The sequence below is a fragment of the Pongo abelii genome, chromosome 14, assembly GCF_028885655.2.
Source record: "Pongo abelii isolate AG06213 chromosome 14, NHGRI_mPonAbe1-v2.0_pri, whole genome shotgun sequence".
In the NCBI taxonomy this organism is placed as follows: domain Eukaryota; kingdom Metazoa; phylum Chordata; class Mammalia; order Primates; family Hominidae; genus Pongo; species Pongo abelii.
The window spans coordinates 42,154,182-42,179,223 of NC_071999.2; positions in this window are offsets into that span (position 1 = coordinate 42,154,182).

Consider the following 25,042-nt stretch of genomic DNA (forward strand, 5'->3'; position numbering starts at 1 on the left):
CCTTATAGTATAGTTTGAAGTCATTTAATGTGATGTCTCTGGCTTTGTTCCTTTTTTCTTAGGATTGCTTTGGACATTTGGGCTCTTTTTTGGTTCCATGTGAACTTTAGAATAGTTTTTTCTAGTTCTGTGAAAAATAATGTTTGTAGTTTGATAATCTAACATCAAACTACCACAGCATTGAATTTGTAGATTGCTTTGTGCAGTATGGCCATTTTAACAATGTTGCTTCTTCCAATACATAAGCATGAAATGTTTTTCCACTTGTTTGTGTCATCTGTGATATATTTCAGCAGTGTTTTGTAGTTTTCCTCGTAGAAATCTTTCACCTCCTTTGTTAGATGTATTCCTAGGTATTTTGTTTTTGTGTGTGGCTACTTTAAATTGCATTGTATTCTTAATTTGGCTGTCAGTTTTAATGTTATGGGTGTATGGAAATGCTACTGATCTTTGTATGTTGATTTTGTGTCCTAAAACTTTATCAAAGTTGAAAAATAACTTTTAATAATTTATTAGATAACTCAATTAGACCCTTGTTTAGTTTTGATAAAAACTAAAAGACTAGCACTTGATTTGTAAATAACAAACAATAAATAACTTACTTGTTAATAACTAATTTATTAATATTAATAAATAACTTATTTATTAATAAACTAATACATAACAAATCAATAATCAATAATTTATTTGTAAATAACAAATCAACACATCAAGATTTCACTTGATTTGTAAAACAATTTTCAATGCAGTTTTTTTTTTTTTTTTTTTTTTTTTTTTTTTTTTTTTTTTTTTCTTTTTTTTTTTTTTTTTTTTTTTCTTTTATTATTATTATGATTATTATCATTATTATACTTTAGGTTTTATGGTACATGTGCGCAATGTGCAGGTAAGTTACATATGTATACATGTGCCATGCTGGTGCGCTGCACCCACCAAGTTGTCATCTAGCATTAGGTGTAGCTCCCAATGCTATCCCTCCCCCCTCCCCCCACCCCACAACAGTCCTCAAAGTGTGATGTTCCCCTTCCTGTGTCCATGTGTTCTCATTGTTCAATTCCCACCTATGAGTGAGAATATGCGGTGTTTGGTTTTTTGTTCTTGCGATAGTTTACTAAGAATGATGATTTCCAGTTTCATCCATGTCCCTACAAAGGACGTGAACTCATCATTTTTTATGGCTGCATAGTATTCCATGGTGTATATGTGCCACATTTTCTTAATCCAGTCTATCATTGTTGGACATTTGGGTTGGTTCCAAGTCTTTGCTATTGTGAATAATGCGGCAATAAACATACGTGTGCATGTGTCTTTATAGCAGCATGATTTATAGTCCTTTGGGTATATACCCAGTAATGGGATGGCTGGGTCGAATGGAATTTCTAGTTCTAGATCCCTGAGGAATCACCACACTGACTTCCACAAGGGTTGAACTAGTTTACAGTCCCACCAACAGTGTAAAAGTGTTCCTATTTCTCCACATCCTCTCCAGCACCTGTTGTTTCCTGACTTTTTAATGATTGCCATTCTAACTGGTGTGAGATGGTATCTCATTGTGGTTTTGATTTGCATTTCTCTGATGGCCAGTGATGGTGAGCATTTTTTCATGTGTTTTTTGGCTGCATAAATGTCTTCTTTTGAGAAGTGTCTGTTCATGTCCTTCGCCCACTTTTTGATGGGGTTGTTTGTTTTTTTCTTGTAAATTTGTTGGAGTTCATTGTAGATTCTGGATATTAGCCCTTTGTCAGATGAGTAGGTTGCGAAAATGTTCTCCCATTTTGTAGGTTGCCTGTTCACTCTGATGGTAGTTTCCTTTGCTGTGCAGAAGCTCTTTAGTTTCATTAGATCCCATTTGTCAATTTTGGCTTTTGTTGCCATTGCTTTTGGTGTTTTAGACATGAAGTCCTTGCCCATGCCTATGTCCTGAATGGTAATGCCTAGGTTTTCTTCTAGGGTTTTTATGGTTTTAGGTCTAACATTTAAGTCTTTAATCCATCTTGAATTGATTTTTGTATAAGGTGTAAGGAAGGGATCCAGTTTCAGCTTTCTACATATGGCTAGCCAGTTTTCCCAGCACCATTTATTAAATAGGGAATCCTTTCCCCATTTCTTGTTTTTGTCAGGTTTGTCAAAGATCAGATACTTGTAGATATGTGGCATTATTCCTGATGGCTCTGTTCTGTTCCATTGATCTATATCTCTGTTTTGGTACCAGTACCATGCTGTTTTGGTTACTGTAGCCTTGTAGTATAGTTTGAAGTCAGGTAGTGTGATGCCTCCAGCTTTGTTCTTTTGGCTTAGGATTGACTTGGCGATGCGGGCTCTTTTTTGGTTCCATATGAACTTTAAAGTAGTTTTTTCCAATTCTGTGAAGAAAGTCATTGGTAGCTTGATGGGGATGGCATTGAATCTGTAAATTACCTTGGGAAGGATGGCCATTTTCATGATATTGATTCTTCCTACCCATGAGCATGGAATGTTCTTCCATTTGTTTGTATCCTCTTTTATTTCTTTGAGCAGTGGTTTGTAGTTCTCCTTGAAGAGGTCTTTCACATCCCTTGTAAGTTGGATTCCTAGGTATTTTATTCTCTTTGAAGCAATTGTGAATGGGAGTTCACTCATGATTTGGCTCTCTGTTTGTCTGTTATTGATGTATAAGAATGCTTGTGATTTTTGCACATTGATTTTGTATCCTGAGACTTTGCTGAAGTTGCTTATCAGCTTAAGGAGATTTTGGGCTGAGACAATGGGGTTTTCTAGATATACAATCATGTCATCTGCAAACAAGGACAATTTGACTTCCTCTTTTCCTAATTGAATACCCTTGATTTCCTTCTCCTGCCTAATTGCCCTGGCCAGAACTTCCAACACTATGTTGAATAGAAGTGGCGAGAGAGGGCATCCCTGTCTTGTGCCAGTTTTCAAAGGGAATGCTTCCAGTTTTTGCCCATTCAGTACGATATTGGCTGTGGGTTTGTCATAAATAGCTCTTATTATTTTGAGATACGTCCCATCAATTCCTAATTTATTGAGAGTTTTTAGCATGAAGGGTTGTTGAATTTTGTCAAAGGCCTTTTCTGCATCTATTGAGATAATCATGTGGTTTTTGTCTTTGGTTCTGTTTATATGCTGGATTACATTTATTGATTTGCGTATATTGAACCAGCCTTGCATCCCAGGGATGAAGCCCACTTGATCATGGTGGATAAGCTTTTTGATGTGCTGCTGGATTCTGTTTGCCAGTATCTTATTGAGGATTTTTGCATCAATGTTCATCAAGGATATTGGTCTAAAATTCTCTTTTTTTGTTGTGTCTCTGCCAGGCTTTGGTATCAGGATGATGCTGGCCTCATAAAATGAGTTAGGGAGGATTCCCTCTTTTTCTATTGATTGGAATAGTTTCAGAAGGAATGGTACCAGCTCCTCCTTGTACCTCTGGTAGAATTCGGCTGTGAACCCATCTGGTCCTGGACTTTTTTTGGTTGGTAGGCTATTGATTATTGCCACAATTTCAGCTCCTGTTATTGGTCTATTCAGAGATTCAACTTCTTCCTGGTTTAGTCTTGGGAGGGTGTATGTGTTGAGGAATTTATCCATTTCTTCTAGATTTTCTAGTTTATTTGCATAGAGGTGTTTGTAATATTCTCTGATGGTAGTTTGTATTTCTGTGGGATCGGTGGTGATATCCCCTTTATCATTTTTTATTGCATCTATTTGATTCTTCTCTCTTTTTTTCTTTATTAATCTTGCTAGCGGTCTATCAATTTTGTTGATCCTTTCAAAAAACCAGCTCCTGGATTCATTTATTTTTTGAAGGGTTTTTTGTGTCTCTATTTCCTTCAGTTCTGCTCTGATTTTAGTTATTTCTTGCCTTCTGCTAGCTTTTGAATGTGTTTGCTCTTGCTTTTCTAGTTCTTTTAATTGTGATGTTAGGGTGTCAATTTTGGATCTTTCCTGCTTTCTCTTGTGGGCATTTAGTGCTATAAATTTCCCTCTACACACTGCTTTGAATGCATCCCAGAGATTCTGGTATGTTGTGTCTTGGTTCTCGTTGGTTTCAAAGAACATCTTTATTTCTGCCTTCATTTCGTTATGTACCCAGTAGTCATTCAGGAGCAGGTTGTTCAGTTTCCACGTAGTTGAGCGGTTTTGAGTGAGATTCTTAATCCTGAGTTCTAGCTTGATTGCACTGTGATCTGAGAGACAGTTTGTTACAATTTCTGTTCTTTTACATTTATTGAGGAGAGCTTTACTTCCAAGTATATGGTCAATTTTGGAATAGGTGTGGTGTGGTGCTGAAAAAAATGTATATTCTGTTGATTTGGGGTGGAGAGTTCTGTAGATGTCTATTAGGTCTGCTTGGTGCAGAGCTGAGTTCAATTCCTGGGTATCCTTGTTGACTTCCTGTCTCGTTGATCTGTCTAATGTTGACAGTGGGGTGTTAAAGTCTCCCATTATTAATGTGTGGGAGTCTAAGTCTCTTTGTAGGTCACTCAGGACTTGCTTCATGAATCTGGGTGCTCCTGTATTGGGTGCATATATATTTAGGATAGTTAGCTCTTCTTGTTGAATTAATCCCTTTACCATTATGTAATGGCCTTCTTTGTCTCTTTTGATCTTTGTTGGTTTAAAATCTGTTTTATCAGAGACTAGGATTGCAACCCCTGCCTTTTTTTGTTTTCCATTTGCTTGGTAGATCTTCCTCCATCCTTTTATTTTGAGCCTATGTGTGTCTCTGCACGTGAGATGGGTTTCCTGAATACAGCACACTGATGGGTCTTGAGTCTTTATCCAATTTGCCAGTCTGTGTCTTTTAATTGGAGCATTTAGTCCATTTACATTTAAAGTTAATATTGTTATGTGTGAATCTGATCCTGTCATTATGATGTTAGCTGGATATTTTGCTCGTTAGTTGATGCAGTCTCTTCCTAGTCTCGATGGTCTTTACATTTCGGTTTGATTTTGCAGTGGCTGGTACCGGTTGTGCCTTTCCATGTTTAGCGCTTCCTTCAGGAGCTCTTTTAGGGCAGGCCTGGTGGTGACAAAATCTCTCAGCATTTGCTTGTCTGTAAAGTATTTTATTTCTCCTTCACTTATGAAGCTTAGTTTGGCAGGATATGAAATTCTGGGTTGAAAATTCTTTTCTTTAAGAATGTTGAATATTGGCCCCCACTCTCTTCTGGCTTGTAGGGTTTCTGCCGAGAGATCCGCTGTTAGTCTGATGGGCTTCCCTTTGATGGTAACCCGACCTTTCTCTCTGGCTGCCCTTAACATTTTTTCCTTCATTTCAACTTTGGTGAATCTGACAATTATGTGTCTTGGAGTTGCTCTTCTCGAGGAGTATCTTTGTGGCGTTCTCTGTATTTCCTGAATCTGAATGTTGGCCTGCCTTGCTAGATTGGGGAAGTTCTCCTGGATAATATCCTGCAGAGTGTTTTCCAACTTGTTTCCATTCTCCCCGTCACTTTCAGGTACACCAATCAGACGTAGATTTGGTCTTTTCACATAGTCCCACATTTCTTGGAGGCTTTGCTCGTTTCTTTTTATTCTTTTTTCTCTAAACTTCCCTTCTCGCTTCATTTCATTCATTTCATCTTCCAGGGCTGATACCCTTTCTTCCATTTGATCGCATCGGCTCCTGAGGCTTCTGCATTCTTCACGTAGTTCTCGAGCCTTGGTTTTCAGCTCCATCAGCTCCTTTAAGCACTTCTCTGTATTGGTTATTCTAGTTATACATTCTTCTAAATTTTTTTCAAAGTTTTCAACTTCTTTGCCTTTGGTTTGAATATCCTCCCGTAGCTCGGAGTAATTTGATCGTCTGAAGCCTTCTTCTCTCAGCTCGTCAAAGTCATTCTCCGTCCAGCTTTGTTCCGTTGCTGGTGAGGAACTGCGTTCCTTTGGAGGAGGAGAGGTACTCTGCTTTTTAGAGTTTGCAGTTTTTCTGCTCTGTTTTTTCCCCATCTTTGTGGTTTTATCTACTTTTGGTCTTTGATGATGGTGATGTACCGATGGGTTTTTGGTGTGGATGTCCTTTCTGTTAGTTTTCCTTCTAACAGACAGAACCCTCAGCTGCAGGTCTGTTGGAGTACCTGGCCGGCCGTGTGAGGTGTCAGTCTGCCCCTGCTGGGGGGTGCCTCCCAGTTAGGCTGCTCGGGGGTCAGGGGTAAGGAACCCACTTGAGGAGGCAGTCAGCCGGTTCTCAGATCTCCAGCTGCGTGCTGGGAGAACCACTGCTCTCCTCACAGCTGTCAGACAGGGACAGTTAAGTCTGCAGAGGTTACTGCTGTCTTTTTGTTTGTCTGTGCCCTGCCCCCAGAGGTGGAGCCTACAGAGGCAGGCAGGCCTCCTTGAGCTGTGGTGGGCTCCACCCAGTTCAAGCTTCCAGGCTGCTTTGTTTACCTAAGCGAGCCTGGGCAATGGCGGGCGCCCCTCCCCCAGCCTTGCTGCCGCTTGCTGTTTGATCTCAGACTGCTGTGCTAGCAATCAGCAAGACTCCGTGGGCGTAGGACCCTCTGAGCCAGGTGCGGGCTATACTCTCCTGGGGCACTGGTTCCTAAGCCCGTCGGAAAAGCACAGTATTCGGGTGGGAGTGGCCCGATTTTCCAGGTGCTGTCTGTCACCCCTGGAAGGGGAACTCCCTGACCCCTTGCGCTTCCCGAGTGAGGCAATGCCTCGCCCCTGCTTCGGCTGGCGCACAGTGCGCTCACCCACTGACCTGCGCCCACTGTCTGGCACTCCCTAGTGAGATGAACACGGTACCTCAGATGGAAATGCAGAAATCACCCGTCTTCTGCGTCGCTCGCGCTGGGAGCTGTAGACCGGAGCTGTTCCTATTCGGCCATCTTGGCTCCTCCCCTCAATGCAGTTTTTAAATATCATTCTCTTTCTTGGTTCTAACACCAAGATTTTGACTGTGCCTTTGTTTTGCAACTATATGTTTTTTACACCCTGGGTGAATATACAGTAGTAAGATTCAGGATAGTGATAGTTGTGCCTTTCTTTTTCTAAGAGTGACAGAATATTGTGGGAATAGAGGTGGAAAAGAGAATCAGCTTCTTGAGAATAATTTTAGGAAAAACTTCACATGATGTTGAAGATCTGAAAATCAAGTGCCCTGAAACTACCAGCTATAGCTCCAGGAGAAAAGCAAAAGACCCTTGGCCACAACAACTGCTAAGATCCCTTTTTCTGTTGCCTCCAAGTTTTGGAGAGAACATAAATCCTGAGATCACCCTAGAGCTGAGGTGTGCAGTTTGGGAGTGCTAAGCCATAAACTGTAGCCAGCACTCAAGTGGGAGAGGAGCCCATACTTTCAGAGCACTGAGAGGGAACATGATTGCAACTGTGAGGAAATATATAGGAGCCATATAACTGAGCAAGAGACTGCCTACTGACCATTACACTTAAGTACCACCTACTGGATTGCACCCCAAAGCTTCAACACCAAAAATAATTTGGTAACATAGACCCCTGTGAAACCAAAGACAACAAATCAGCTAAAAATAAAGACTATGCACAAAGACTTAACCTTCTGGAAATGTCCAGTAAATAATTCTACTAATTGTACTCAACCTACACTGCCATTAAAAGAACACCCTCAGCCAGAGATGAGAAAGAACCAGTGCAGGAACTCCAGCAACTCAAATGGCCAGAGTGTCTCCTCCTCCAAACAACCACACTAATTGTCCAGCAAGGGTTCTTAACCAGGCTGAGATGGTGGAAATGACAGGAAATAGAATTTAGAATATGGATAGGAACAAGGATCACTGAGATTCAGGTGAACATCAAAACCCAGTGAAAGGAACCTAAGGATTACAGGGTGACAATACACAAGCTGGTAAACAAAATTGCCATTATAAGAAAGAGCCAAACTAAACACACTACAAGAATTTCATAATGCAATCATATGTATTAACAGCAGAATAGACTGCTGAGGAAAGAATGTGAGGAAAGAATCTCAGAGCTTGAAGACTGGCTTTCTGAAGTAAGACTGACAAAAATAAAGTAAAAAAGAATGAAGAATTATGAACAAAACTTCTGGAAAATATGGCATTATGTAAAGAGGCCAAATCTACAAATAATGTCCCTGAAAGACGTTAATTGAGGAGAAAGCAAACAATTTGAAAAACATATTTTGGGATCTCTTCCATGAACACTTTCCCAATCTCACTAGAGAGGCCATCATTCAAATTCAAAAAATGCAGAGAATTCCTACAAGCTGCTACACAAGAAGATTATCCCCAAAATACATAAGCATCAGATTTTCCAATGTCAAAATGAAAGAAAAAAATGTTAAAGGCACCTAGAGAAAGGGCAGGTCACCTACAAAGGGAACCCCATCAGGCTAACAGCAGACGTTTCAGCAGAAATCCTACAAGCCAAAAAATGGGCCCATATTTAACACTTTTAAAGAAAAAAAACTCCAACCAAGAATTTCATATTCAACCAAACTAAGCTTCATAAGTGAAGGAGAAAGGAAATCCTTTTCAGACAAGCAAATGCTGAGAGAATTCACTAACACCATATCCGCCTTACAAGAAGTCCTGAAAGGAGCACTAAATATGGAAAGGAAAGGTTGTTACTAGCAAATACAAACACATACTTAAGTATACAGACCAGTGACACGATAAAGCAACCACACAAACATGTCTGCATAATTACCAGCTAACAACACGATGACAGGATAAAATCCACATGTATCAATACTAACCTTGAGTGTAAACAGGCTAGCTAAATGCCCCAATTGAAAGGCACAAAGTGGCAAGCTGTATAAAGAATCAAGACTCAATGGTATGCTGTCTTCAAGAGACTTATTTCACATGCAGTGACAGCCAAAGGCTCAGAATAAAGGAGTGGAGAAAAATCTACCAGGCAAATGGAAGACAGAAAAAAGCAGGGGTTGCAATCTTAATTTCAGGCAAAATGGACTTTAAATCAATGAAGATCAAAAAAGATGAAGAAGGGCATTATATAATGGTAAAGGGTTCAATTCAACAAGAAGACCTAACTTTTCCAAATATATATGCACCCAACACAGGAGCACCCAGATTCATAAAGCAAGTTCTTAGATACCTACAAAGAGACATAGACTCCCACACAATAATAGTACAAAACTTCAATACCACACTGACAGTATTAAACAGATAATTAAGGCAGAAAATTAACAAAGGTATTTAGAACTTGAACTCAACCCTTTACCAAATAGACCTAATGGACATCTACAAAACTCTCCACCCCAAAAAACAGAATATACATTCTTCTTATAGCCACATGGCAAATACAGTAATATAGACCACACAATAGGACATAAAACAATACTCAGCAAATTTAAAAATACTGAAATCATACGAATCACACTCTCAGACCACGGTGAAATAAAAATAAAAATCAATGCTAAGAAAATCACTCAAAACCACACAACCTGCTCTTGAATGACTTTTGGATAAATGATGAAATTAAGGCAATAATCAAGAAATTCTTTAAAACTAATGAGAACAAAGATGCAACATAACAGAATCTCTGGGACACAGCTAAGGCAGTGTTTAGAGGGAAGTTTATAGCACTAAATGCCCACATCAAAAAGTTAGAAAGATCTAAAATTGACAACCTAAAGTCTCAACTAAAAGAACTACAGAAGCAAGAGCAAACCAACCCCAAAACTAGTAGAAGACAGGAAATAACCAAAATTAGAGCTCAACTGAAGGAGTTTGAGAACATAAAAACACCATACAAAAGATCAACAAATTCAGGAGTTGATTATTTGAAAAAAATTAATAAGATAGATGGACTTCTAGCTAGAATAATGAAGAAAACAGAGAAAATCCAAATAAACACAATTAGAAATGACAAAAGGGGACATTATCACTGACCCCACAGAAATAAATACTCATCAGAGACTACTATGAACACCTCTATGCACACAAACTAGAACATCTAGAGGAAATTAATAAATTCCTGGACACATACATCTTCCCAAGATTGAACCAGGAAAAAGTGAATCCCTGAACAGACCAAAAACAAGCTCTGAAATTGAATCAGTAATAAATAGCCTAGAAACCAAAAAGAAGCCTAGGACAAGAAAAATTAACAGCTGAATTTTACCAGCTGTACAAAGAGAGCTGGTAGTATTCCTACAGATACAATTATAAAAAAATTGAGGAGAAGGGACTCCTTCCAAACTCATTCTATGAGTTCTGTGTCATTCTAATACCAAACCTGGCAGAGACACCACAACAGCAAAAACAATAACAGCAAAAACTTCAGGCCAATAACCTTGATGAACATGGATGCAAAAATCCTCAACAAAATACTGGCAAACTGAATCCAGCAGCACATCAAAAAGCTAATCCACCATGATCAAGTAAGCTTTATCCTTTGGATGCAAGGTTGGTTCAACATACACAAACTGATAAATGTGATTCATCACATAAACAAAACTAAAGACGAAAATCTCATGAGGGCTGGGTGTGGTGGCTCATGCCTACAATCCCAGCATTTTGGGAGGCCAAGGCTGGCAGATTACCTGAAGTCAGGAGTTCGAGACCAGCCTGGCCAACATGGAGAAACCCTGTCTCTACTAAAAAATACAAAAATTAGGCGGGTGTAGTGGTGCACACCTGTAATCCTGGCTACTTGGGAGGCTGAGGCACGAGAGTCGCTTGAACCTGGGAGGCAGAAGCTGCAGTGAACTGAGATTGAGCCACTGCACTCCAGCCTGGGTGACAGAGTGAGACTCTGTCTCAAAATAAAACAAAATAAAATAAAATCACACAATTATCTCAATAGATGCAGAAAAATTTTTCAATAAAATACAACATCCTTTCAGGTTAAAAACCCCCAATAAACTAAGCATTGAAAAAACACACTTCAAAATAATAAGAGCCATCTATGACAAACCCACAGCCAACATCATACTGGATGAGCAAAAGCTAGAAGCATTCCCCTTGAAAATCTGCCCCCTCTTTCACCACTCCTATTCAACATAGTATTGGAAGCTATGGCCAGATCAATCAGGAAAGAGGAATAAATAAATGACATCCAAATACAGATGAAGTCAAACTATTCCTGTTTGCAGATGACATGATTTTATATCTAGAAAACCTCATAGTCTCTGCTCCATAGCTCCCTGAGCTGATAAACAACTTCAGCAAAGTTGTAGGATACAAAATAAGTGTACAAAAACCACTAGCATCCCTATACCCCAACAACATGCAAGCTGACAGCCAAATCAGGAATTCAATCCCATTCACAACTGCCATGAAGAAATACCTAGGAATACAACTGACTAGGGGGATAAAACATCTCTTCAATGAAAATTACAAAACACTGCTGGAAGAAATCAGAGATACACAAACAAATGCAAAGACATAACTTGCTCATAGATAGGAAGAATTAATAATGTGAAAATTGCCATACAGATTCAATGCTATTCTTATCATACTAACAATGACATTCTTCACAGAATTAGGAAAAAAAAGATTCTCAAAGGAATATAAATCATTCTACCATAAAGACACACACACATGTGAATGTTCATTGCAGCACTATTCACAATAGCAAAGACATGGAATCAACCTAAATGCCCATCAATTACAGATTGAATAAAGCAAATGTGATACATATACACCATGGAATACTATGCAGCCATGAAAAAGAATGATATCATGTCCTTTGCAGGAACATGGATGGAGCTAGAGTCCATTATCCTTAGCAAACTAGCACAAGAACAGAAAATGAAATACCTCACTTGCAAGTGGGAGCTAAATAATGTGAACCAATGGGCACAAAGAGGGGAACAACAGACACTGCAGCATTTTTGAGGTAGGAGGTTGGGAGGAGGGTGAGGGTCAGGAAATATAACTATCAGGTACTATGCTTAGTACTGGGGAAACAAAATGGTCTTTACACCAAACCCCCATGACATGAGTTTGCCTGTATTAACAGACCTGTACATGTACCCTTGAATCTAAAATAAAAGTTTTAAAGAAATAATTAGTGGAGTATCACATTTAAGGCAGGGAGCATCAAACTATCATTCCCCAAAGGATTTTGAGAACAGAGAATGAAAGAAAAAAATATGTAGGTCAGGAGAGTGCAAAGAGGATGGGGTAAGTAGGTCTTATTGCTCTTATTCAGGCTAATATGTAAGATGGCCATTTCTTCTCTGCTCAAAGTAGCTACTAATTGGTAAGAAAAAAAGTCAACTTGTTTTTGCAGAAAATTTTGGGAGAAGACAAAAATGGCCATTTATTTTACTTCCTGACTTAGTCTAGTAATGGGTATTAATATCTTTCTTCTTTCCTTCTAGTTTCTCTCTCCAGAGAAACAACGTTATCAGGTGGCATCATTATAAACGATATCATTAGAAACCAGATATTTAAAATCTTTAATACATTTCTAAACCATTGCTGTGGTATTGCCTCTGGCTTTGTTTGGGTCTGTGCCATTAGCCTTTCATTACACCCCAGGTAGGAGAAGTTTGTGTTAGAGAGAAATAATTATGCTTATTCCCAAGCCCAGGGGATGGGACATTTTGTGGTAGGAATAAAAGGTCACAAAACTGAGAAAGATGTCTAGGTAGAGTAGAGATTATTGTCCTACTTATTTCTTATTTCTGTTCATAAAAAAGAAATCAAGGGCCAAGTATATCTTTGATTGAAGAAGGACTTCATCTTTGGAGAGCTGAAGAACTCCAGGTTCACTACCATGGGCAAAGGTTTAAGATGAGCCTGACATCCAATAGAGAATCTTCTGCTTGGAAAATACTCCACAGACATTTGCTGCATTGGATAAATATGTCTACTAGAGACTGGCTTTGGTGCAGGTTGAAAGAGAGTACAGAAGAGTTAGACATCAGACTACCACACAGTCCAGGCTATCTCACCAGAGTAGAAAGGCAGAGATTTGTAACTAGACACTGTACATTGAAATAAAGATTGCCTATTTGATTGGTTTGAACTCTGGTATCTCATAAAGATGTCAGTATCATACTAGAGTATTGGCTAAGATACATTTCTAGTAGAGTCAACGGAGAAACTCTAACATGATGCCTGATGCCAGCTCTCTGGTTTAGAATGAAATGCTTTAGTAATTTACTAAATTGCTCCTGGGTTGAAAGAGCTAGTTTAACTTATTCACCTATTCTGAAACCATCTATTGTGTATTTACTATATGCTAAGCCTTGACAGTACTAAGATAAATAATATCTATTTCCTATCTTTTAAAGAATCATAGCGTAGAAAGAGACAAAATCAGAGGTAGCCGGCCTCACTGGGATGTGATCAGTACCATAATGGAGACAAAAACCTGTGAGAACCTACACGAAGAAGGGAATAATATTGCATGGGGAGAGGAGGGAGCTGGGAAAGGTGAATTGATGCATATACTTAACTTTCTGCCAGCCTGTAAATAATGGACAAGACTAAAATAGATCTGTCTTTTATTGTACTCTTCTTTACTTAAGTTGGGTCTATTGCTAGGTGTTTTGGGGATAGTAGGGCAGGAGCAGAGGGTAAGTAAGGGCAGATACCTTTGGAATCTGATCACCTGATGCCTCCTAGGCCTGAACAGGAACATTGAATTAATATTGAGACCCAAAGCTCAGGACTTACTATAGATTTTTTCTCCCAGTTTTGGCACACATATCAGATGGTTTTTGGGTGTGATGTACTCCAGACTCTCATGTCTCTCACATATTGTCTCTCTCAACTCATAACAAGCTAAAAGATTGGGTGTGGGAAGATACTCCAGGGACAACTCAATTGGAGAAGGAGGCTCTGCTGCTTCACCAAGTCAGGGACACACCAGAGGACTGTCATAGGTCATTATGTCAATTATTACAGTTAACTTGTATTGATATGAAATATAAGTAAATAGTAGTATGATTTGATGTTTGGGAAATAACTTCACAGTCTCCCTAAAAAGAGTTTGGTTGATATACTCTGCCTTTGCAGTGGGGAATTGGTGTTCATAGTTCCTCCTCCCTCTGAGACAAGTCAAGCCTCATAATATAGAAAAATGACAATATTATAAAACTAAAAGTCCATACATAAGTCAACAGACACTATCTAATGAAAGCACAGAAGAAAAATCTAGCCTCAGACATAGTTTATAGTTCTTTATATCTGATTTATTTATATCTTGTTATATTGACAGTATGATGTACTTCAGACTCTCATATCTGCCCCTTCCACCCTCCCATCTCAACACGAGGGTAGAGAGATACAAAAGGTGAAATAGTTGGGAGGAAGTGTGATCTGATTCATCAGCAGAATCACAGATGCTTTAGTCCTGAAAAGCCCTTTCAACATGGCAGAAATTCCTGTGCTGTGATTCTGTCTTTGCCTTTTTGTAAAATGTCAGAATGGATGTCTAGTGGTGCAGTTGATAATTCATTAGAACTAACTTCATGTCCTGCAGAGGCAGGCTCCCTGTTGGGAACACAAATCGTTGGGAAGACCTCCACTAGAAACCCTAGGGGATGACTGATTCTTAACAGGCATGGAGACATGGATCTCACTGCTCTTGCCAACTTTTTTTCCTCAAAGCAAAACACCCAATTTCTGAGGAACTGAGTGAAGATGAGAACCAGGCAGTGGAAATCTGGTTCTGCAGCTATGTACTGTCCCCTGCATGTTTGGAGGCGTGAGTGAAGTTTCTCTTTGGCCATTTATAGAAAGACTTGAATTAAGGAGATAAAAGCATACTTCAAATCTTACATTTGGCTCAGTTATATCAGTAACTTAAAAGCAGATGCCCTTGCATACTTTCCTTGAATTTCAAGAATACAACAACAAATCAGAACAATCAGAGCTGGAATTATGCAGCATTCATTCACTTAACTATTTATTCAACAAACATTAAAAGTTCTCTGTGTATCAAGCTGTGCTATTTCCTGGAGACATAGTAAGAGAAAATAGAATGAGGGACCCTGGCTCAGACAGAAATGGTCAGGGAACCTGGCCATGTGGTGGCTGAGAATTACCTAAAAAAGAGGTGAAGGACAGCAAAGGCAAAGAACTCCAGGCAGAGGACCTGGTGAGGAGTCCAAGATGGAAAAGTGCATGGGGGATGGAAGAATGAAAGACCAGGATTCACTGGGGGTGGCAAAAGCAAAAGCAAAAATGAGGCCATAGAGGGAGCTTAGCACATGACACTTCTATATACCTGGTTGATCATTTCAGTAGAAGAAAGTCATCTCCTCTAATCCACCTCTTTCACATCAACTCTATCACTTGTATACACTTTTCCCCATACCCACTGACACTGCCCTGGTTTACCACTCCACTGTCTGCAGTGCAGTGAATTCTTGTTCTTTCCTTTTCTTTTTTTGGTTTTTAAAATTTTATTTATTTATTTACCAATACATAATGTTTGTATATATTGATGGGATACATGTGATATTTTGTTCTATGCATAGAATGTATAATGATCAAGTCGGGATATTTAGGTTATCCATTACTTTTATCACTTGTCATTTCTATGTGTTGGGAATGTCTCCAGTCACTATTTTGAAATACACTATATATGGTTGTTAATTATAGTCACCCTACCCTGCTACTGAACATTAGAACTTATTCCTTTGATGGTTTTAAAAATTCTTTATTGAGATACAATTCACATCCCATTAAATTCACCCATTCAAAGTGCACAATTCAGTGGGTTTCAATATATTCACATCATTGTGCAACCATCACCAAGATCTAAGTTTGGAATATTTTCATCACCTTGAGAAGAAGCTCCTTATGCATTAACAGTCAATCCCCTCTTTCCGTAGCTACATCCTCTCCCAGCTCTAGGCAACTTCTAATCTACTTTCTATTGTGCCTGTGTAGATTCGCCTATCCTGCTTATTCCATATAAATGGAATCATATAAAGTGTGGCCTTTTGTGACAGGCTTCTTTCACTTGGTATAACATTTTCAAGGGTCTTCATGTTGTAGCTTGTATCAGTAATTCACTACCTTATATAGCTAAATAATATTCCATTGTAAGAATATAACACATTCTTTTTATCTGTTAATCACTTGGACATTTGGGATTGCTTCCACTTTTGAATCATGCTGCTATGAACATTTGTGACACATTATTGTGTACACATACATTTTTGTTTATCTTGGATATATACCAAGGAAGAAAATTGGTGGGTAATATGGTAATCTTTTTATGTTTAACCTTTCTGACAAGCTGCCAAACTCTGTTCAAAAGAGTCTTCACTGGCTTTCTCTTCCCAACAACAGTGAATGAGAGTTCCAATTTCTTTACCTCTTTACTGGCACTTGTTGCTGTCTGTCTTTTTGAGTATACATCATTGAAGGGTAATGAAGATAAATCATGAAGATAAATTGTAAAACCTCTTATAGTTTGATTTGCACTTCCCTAATAACTAGTGATATTGAACATCTTTTCATGTGCTTGTTTTATGTACATATGCGTATCTTCTTTGGAGAAGTGTCTGTTCAAATCCTTTGCTCATTTTAAATTAGATTATTAGTCTTATTATTATTTTAATAATTTCAACTTTTATTTTAGACTCAGGGGTACATGTACAGGTTTGTTACATGGGTATATTGTGTGATGCTGAGGTTTGAGGTATGAATGGTCCTGTCACCCAGGTAGTGAGCAAAGTACCTTATAGATAGGTTTTTAGCCCTTCCTCCCTTCGCTCTCCATCCCCTCCAGGAATCCCCAGCGTCTATTGTTGCCATCTTTACATCCACATGTACCCAATGTTTGGATCCCACTTATAAATGAGAACATGCAGTATTTGGTTTTCTGTTCCTGCATTAATTCACTCAGGATAATGGCCTCCAGGTGCATCCATGTTATTGCAATGGACATGATTTTGTTCCTTTTAGTGGCTCTGTAGTATTTCATGGTATATATGTACCACGTTTTCTTTATCCAATCCACCACTGACGGGCACCTAGGTTGATTCCATGTGTTTGCCATTGTGTATAGTGCCATTGTGTATGAGTACATGTGTCTTTTTGGTAGAATGAATTCTTTTTTTTTGGGTATATACTTAGTAATGGGATTTCTATGTTGAATAGTAGTGCTGTTTTAAGTTCTTTGAGAAATCTTCAAACTGCTTTCTACAGTGGCTGAAATAATCTAGTAATATATTCTCATCAACAATGTTTAAGCTTTCCCCTTTCTCTGTAGTCTTGTCAGCATCTGTTATTTTTCCACTTTTTAGTAATCGCCATTCTGACTGGTGTGAGATGGTATGTAATTGTGGTTTTGATTTGCATTTCTCTGATGATTAGTGATGTAGAGTGTTTTTCATACGTTTGTTGGCTGCATGTATGTCTTCTTTTCTGAAGTGTCTGTTCATGTCCTTTGCCTCCTTTTTTTTTTTGAGACAGAGTTTCGCTCTTGTTGCCCAGGCTGGGGTGCAATGGTGCGATCTCGGCTCACTGCAACCTCTGCCTCCTGGGTTCAAGCGATTTTCCTACCTCAGCTCCTGAGTAGCTGGGATTACAGGCATGCGCCACCATGCCCAGCTAATTTTTTGTATTTTTAGTAGAGACAGGGTTTCTCCATGTTGGTCAGGCTGGTCTCGAACTCCTGATCTCAGGTGATCCGCCTGCCTTGGCCTCCCAAAGTGCTAGGATTACAGGCATGAGCCACCATACCCGGCTGTCTTTTGCCTACTTTTCAATGAAGTTATTTGTTTTTTTTGTTTGTTGAATTGTTTGAATTCCATATAGACTCTGGATATTAGACGTTTGTCAGATACATATTTTGCAAATACGTTCTCCCATTCTGTAGGTTGTCTTTTTACTCTATGTATAGTTTCTTTTTCTGTGTAGAAGCTCTTTAGTTTATTTAGGTCCTACTTACCAATTTTTATTTTTGTTGCAATTGCTTTTGAGGACTTAGTCATAAATTCTTTTCCAAGTTTGATGTTCAGAATGGCATTTCCTAGGTTTTCTAGGATTCTTACAGATTGAGGTCTTACATTTAAATTATTAATCCACTTTGAGTTAATTTTTGTATATGGCTTAAGGTAGGAGTCCAGTTTCATTCTTTTTTTCTTTAAGAATGCTGAAAAATAGGCCCCCAGTCTCTCCTGGCTTATAAGGTTTCTGTTGAGAAGTCTGCTGTTAGCCTGATAAGGTTCCCTTTGTACATGAGCTGACCTTTTTCTCTAGCTGGCTTTAAAATTTTTTCTTTAGTTTTGACCTTGGAAAGTGTCAGGACTATATGCCCTGATGATGTCTGTTTTGTATAGTATCTCACAGGTATTTTTTGGATTTCTTGTATATGACTTTCTATATCTGTAGCAAGATTAGGAAAATTTTTGTGAATTATTCCTCAAATATATTTTCCAAGTTGTTTACTTTTTCTTCTGTCTCAAGAATGCCAATAATTCATAGGTTTGGCCACTGTATATACTCATATTTCTTGAAGACTTTGTTCATTTTAAAAAAAATTCTTTAAAAAAATTTTTGTCTGACTGCCTTAGTTTGAAAGATTGATCTTCACGCTCTGAAAATCTTCTTTCTGCTCTGTCTAGTCTATTGATAAAGCTTTCAATTGTATTTTGAAATTCCTTAAGTGAAAACTTCAATTCTAGAAGCTCAGATTTGTTTTTAAGATGTTTATCTCTTCCTTCACTTCCTGGATTGCTTTGGAAGTTTCTTTGTTTTGATTTTAATCCTTGTCACAAATCTCATTGAGCTTCTTTGCAATTCATGCTTTGAATTTTTTATCTATCATTTCTGAATTTCCATTTTGGTTAGGGACCATGTTGGAGAGCTACTGTGATCCTTTGGCGGTATCAACAATAGTCAGATTTTTTTTTTTTTTTTTTTTTAATGATGCCAGAATTCTTGCAGTGGCTCCTTCTCATCTGGAGATATGCCTCACACTTTGAATATCTGTAATTATTTTCTTGTATATAGGATATTTTTTCCTTTCTTTCTTTCTCTATAATATTATTATCATCATTTTTTCTTTCTCTTTTTCCCCGTCTAGAGGGTGTGATTGTAGAGAATGCCGGATAGGGTCTTTTGACTTTGCTTCTATAGCCCTATGCGCTTCTGTTGGCAGGTTTTGTATTGGGGTCCATGGTTTGATCTATAATCCAGTAGACAGCACTAGTAAGAGCCAGCTGTGGCAAATATGGCTGGGTATATACTTGATCTTTGTTTACAAGGGGAAGCTCTCTGTCCTCAGGCAATGGGCTGTTCCAAGGAGTGCACAGTGGTCTAAGCTCCCTGCTCAGCCCCAGTGGAGGGTACCAAGATGGGTGGGGCCAGACTGGCCAGGCCTACCTACAGGACCCTCAATGGCAGGCAGAAGCACCAGTGCTGAGGAGAGTCCACATGGCCACCAAGTGCCCAGGGGTGTGCCTAGGCATGGAGTGGGGGAAACCTTCATTGCTCCAAGTTCTCTGCATGGAAGTGGGGAGTGGCCTAAACTAATCCAAGAGAGTGGGTGCTCTGGATGACTGGAGACCTGCCTGGGCGTGGAGTGTGGAGACTGCACTAGATCTCTGCATAGAAAGGGTGGGGCATCTCAGGATAACAAGTGCTCCAAATGTCTGAAGATATGCCTGGGGGTGGAGTGGAGAGGGCCCCATTACACCAAGGTCTCTGCTCAGGAAGGGTGGACTCAGGCTGTTAATCCAGGTGAGTGGATGCTATGAAATTACTAGAGATATGCCTGGGGGTGAGCAGAGAGGGCCCCCTGCACCACGATCTCAGGAAAGCAGGCTGGGCATCCAACTATGACACACACAGATCCTTTCCAGATTGCCAAACTGGCCTTGGCTGCAAGTCTCATCACCCAGTAGAAACTGTAGCTGCAGTAGCTCTCCTCCCACTGCAGACCTATGACTGGGGAGAGTACAATTTCAGCACATACTTCGGGGGGTGTTTTCCACACTCACTACTCAATTCTCGCTGTGGAGACCCCTACCCCACTCCAAAGGAAGTGCCCCAATTTTTGGCCCAAGGCTAAAATGCCTGTGTGGCTAGGCTGCCAGGTCACCAAAGAATGACTGACTTTGTATGAACCTGGAGTAAAAATGGCATCCTGCTCTTGGTCCTGGGTCTAGAAAAATGCCTGCAGCTTTTCCTGTCTTTCCCTCTCAGTGTCACCAAGCCTCTCCTCAAGTTAGCTCCAGGGATTGGGGGGAAAAAAGTGCTCCTCCTTGGCCTGGGTTACAAGGATCCCCAGTGGAAAGGTGAGTCACAGAGACTCTGCACCTCCTGGGGTTTCATTCACTTTTATCAGCGGGATGTCGTTGCAAGGGCTGTTTGCTTGCATTCTCCTCCCTGGGATCTGGGGTGTCTTTTGCTCTTCTGATGGATTCCTGTTTTCTTTCTTCAATTAAAGCTCACAGAGTTGATGGCTTATTCACTATTTTGGTATTTCCAAGTGGCTGAGGCATGCTAAAAGCCTCTACTTCACTATCTTAGAAAAAAAACAACAACAAACTAATCTTTTCATTATTGAGTTGTAAGAGTTCTTTGTAAATTCTGGATATGAGTCCCTTATTAGAAATATAACTTGCAAATATTTTCTCCCATTCTGTTAGTTCTCTTTTTGCTTTCTTGATGGTTTTGTTTATTGCACAAAACTTTAAAAATTGTAATGTAGTTCAATTTATCTAATTTTTTTTTGGTCATTTTGGCTCTTGGTGTCATATCTAAAAACAATTGCCTAACCCAATGTCATGAATATATATTCTTATATTTTCCTCTAAAAGTTTTATTTTAGTGCTTACATTTAGGCTTATAATCAATTTTCAGTAAATTTTTGTTTTAATATAAAACTGGGTTTTAACTTCCTTCTTCTGAATATGTACATTTGTCCGAGTACCATTTGTTGAATAGAGAGTTCTTTCTCCCATTGCCTAATTTTTCCCTTGCTGAAATTGTAATGACACACTTTATTCCTGAACTTTGAATTTTTGTTTGGAACCAGAGTGTAAATTTCTGCAAAAAAAGCCAATTAAACCTCTTTTCTTTATAAATTACCCAGTTTTAGGTATTTCTTTATAGCAGTGCAAGAATGGACTAATACAATTAGTGATGTTGAGCATTTTTTTCATATGCTTGTTGGCTCCATGTATGTCTTCTTTTCAAAAGTGTCTGTGCATGTACTTTGCCCACTTTTTAATGGAATTACTTGTTTTTTGCTTATAAATATGTTTAAGTTCCTTACAGATTCTGGATATTTGACCTTTGTCAGAGGCATAGTTTGTAAATATATTCTCCCATTCTGTAGGTTGTCTATTTACTCTGTTGATAGTTTCTTTTGCTGTGCAGAAGCTCTTTAGTTTAATCAGGTCCCATTTGTCAATTTTTGTTTTTGTTGCAATTGCTTTGGGAGTCTTCAACATAAAATATTTGCCAGGGCCTAGGTCCAGGATCATATTTCCTAGGTTATCTTCCATGGATTTTATAGTTTTAGGATTTACATTTAAGTCTTTAATTCATCTTGATTTTTGTGTAAGGAAGGGATTCAGTTTCAATCTTCTGTATATGGCTAGCCGGTTATCTCAGGACCATTTATTGAATAGAGAGTTCTTTCCCCATTGCTTATTTTTGTTGGTTTTGTCAACGATCTGATGGTTGTAGGTATGCGGCATTATTTCTGGGCTCTCTGTTCTGTTCCATTGGTCCATGTGTCTATTTTTGTAACAGTACCATGCTGTTCCAGTTACTGAAGCCTTGTAGTATAGTTTGAAGTTGGGTAATGTGAGGCCCCCAGCTTTGTTCTTTTTGCTTAGTATTGCTTTAGCTATTTGGGCTCTTTTTCAATTCCATATGAATTTTAAAACAGTTTTTTTCTAATTCCTTGAAGAATGTCATTGGTAGTTTGATAGGAATGGCTTTGAATGTATAAATTGCTTTGCACAGTATGGTTATTTTAACAATATTGACTATTCCTATCCATGGGCATGGAATTTTTTAAAAGTTTGTTTATGTCATTTTAAATATTTTTGTGCAGTGTTTTGTAATTCTCTTTCACCTCCTTGGTTAACTGTATTCCGAGGTATTTTATTCTTTTGTGGCTATTATGAATGGGGTTGTGTTCCTGATATGGCTCTCAGCTTGGGTGTTGTTGGTGTATAGGAATGCTACTGATTTTTGTGCATTGATTTTGTATCCTGAAACTTTGCTGAAGTTATCAGTTAATTTTTCTTTAAATGGTAGAATTTAATAGTGAAGCCTTTTGGATCTAGGCTTTACTTTGTTGGAAACTTTTAAATTATTAATTAACCTCTTTACTTGTTATAGCTTTATTCAGATTTGCTATTTCTTCTTGAGTTAGTTTTGGTAGTTTATGTTTTTCTAGAATTTATTCACTTCTTTTAAGTTACTAATTTGTTAGAATATAATTCTTCATGGTATTCCCACATATTTTAAAATTCCTGTTAGATTTGTAGTAATGGCTTCTCTTTTATTTCTGACTTTAGGAATTTGAGTCTTCTCTTTTTTCTTGGTTAGTGTGGCTTGCAGTAGCATTTTTACTTGTCTCTCAGTTTCTACTTTTATTGCTTTCCACCCATTCTTCATGCAGCACACAGAATGATGTTTTAAAAATCCAAATCAGATCATGCCATTTCCTGCTCACAAACTTTAATGATCATATATTTAATTAGGATAAAATAAAAGTTTTCTGTCTTGGCTTACAAAGTCATAGAAAATCTGACCCTTGATTTGCTTTCAAACTTTATCTTGTGCCAACTTTGTAACTGTAACAGGTCCGTTGCTCAATGCACATGGCAAGTCAGTACATTGAGACACTGGGTTGCAGTACAGAAAGAGATGCAATCGTAGGGCTGTTTAGCGAGGAGATGGGAAGAAACCTGAAATCTATCTCTCTAAGAAGTTTGGGGAAAGGTTTTTAAGAGTTTTGAAATGGGCTGAAGTGTGGAGATCATTGACTGGTTAAGGAGTGCAAGGTAGAGTCATGAGGCAGGGAGATGAAGAATCTGTGTTCTCATGTTAATTCTGTTTCTCTGTGAGAGTCTTCAGGCTCGTTGGTGTCAGCTGTTTCACTGGAATTTGGGATCTGGAAAGCATTTTAAGTAATCTTAAACAGAAGTCATATAATTCTAAGGTGGAAATCCTATCTATAGGAACAATGGGGATGCAAATGGTCAGTATCTGGTACTACGTTTGATTAAAAGCAAGTGGGTTAAAGTGTAGCCTGATTAATGCTTAATTATAACTACATTTCTGTCTGGAGTTCTTGTGAACCCTGTGAGGGTGGCTTCAATTTCAGTACATTCAATATGCTTCTGCCAATACTAGCTACTTTTCTGGTTCTTAAATATGCTGAATTCTTTCTTCTCCTTAGGCCCTTGCATATATTATTTCTATGTGAAATTCCCCCTGTCCCTCAAACTGGGTAAATTATACTAATAATTTTGGTCTAGTTTAACTATTACTTCACAAAGAGACTACCAAACGCTTTATGTTACTCTATTGCAACTCACTCACAATTTATAATTATATATTGTGGAGTTATTTTGTTTAATATTTACTGAAATTTATGAGAATATGGCTCACGCTATTATTATATAGCAAATTTCAGGATATTATCTATGTTAGGGAAATTTCTATGTACGAAAAATATGTGCTGATAGGTTTTTAATAATACGGACAATTTAATTGATCTTGTAAAATAATGCCCTATTTCTGGTGCTTTAAAAAAATACTTGGATATGACCTATATTGCCCAATATAGATCTAAAAGAGAGAGTGTTAGAAACCAAGACAATTGTTCAGGTCCTTTAACTACTGCCCCTCGTTTCCTTGCTAGTGTAATTTACAAATGATGTACCAGTACAAATATAGGATGTGGCAAGTTCAGGAACTTTGGAATTTTGTTTACATACTTTCTTACTTTTGTTTTTTGAAAAATTCCTTTCCATTTTCCACTGACCAAATGATTCATAATGTTATCCCAGAAAAAATACACTGTACTCTTGCTTCCTGATGCTTAAACTGAAAATTAGAGATAGTATTTTGGCATCTGAGTAAACATAATATAGTTATTTAAATTGATATGTCAATTTTCACACTTGTGTTCCCATTTACAAATAATGACTTGCAGATGAAAGTCAATTCTTGAATATGTTGAGTTTTCTGCATATTTTAATCTCATAGCTGAGATTCAAGTGTAACAGTCTTCAGTTGGAAGTACTTGGAGTGGGCACATATATGGAAGCTGATTTTATATTTAAAATACTTACTCTTAAGTAGCCCACTTTTCCCCAGGAAAATATGGTTATGAGAGTAGATCCTGATGATTCTAGAACAGAGTTGAATAAATATTTGAAATAAAGCCCAAATATGTTTTATTATGAGCCTGAAAGAAATATTTAAATAGTTCTAGTCTTTCTTATCTATCTATAAGAGATCAAGAAAGTCATTTATTTTCTTGTCTTACTTTCTCTACCTAAAAATGGAATCCACAAGATTGTCACTTGGTTCCATATTGTCTGTGAAAACACTGAAAGCAGAGAATCCTCCCTATTTGTGTTTATTCCTAGGCCTCTTAATTCCATGGCAGAATTTATTAACCTTCTGTGTTTTCCTGTATTCCCTAAGGAAAAAAATGTAGATTTCCAAACTTCGTTGAAAATATTTCATCTCCCTAATGCTGACTACATTTAAAAAGTATTCTTCCATAATAGGCATTTTAATATATGTAATCTTGAATCTTTAGAACAACATGCAAAATAAGTATTTATATTCCTATTTTAATATGAAAAACTGAAGACTGGAGAGATTAAGGAATTTTTCCAAGTTTAAAGCCAATAAAAATTAAAGCAAAAGTTAAATGTAGGTTTATATTTAACCAAAGCCTTTTTTAAAAAAAAGATATTGGACTTTGTGAGTCTGAAAGGCAAAAATATGATTAGCAGGTGGTGAATTCTAAGAAGGAATCTATTAATGTATTTTATTTGTAGAAAGGATGGGAACTCTGTGCTTTGTTTTGTTCTCAGTGTACTCTGAGAAATTTACTTTGGTTATAAATTCATGAATAATCTGTAACTCATTTTGGTGGACTATGA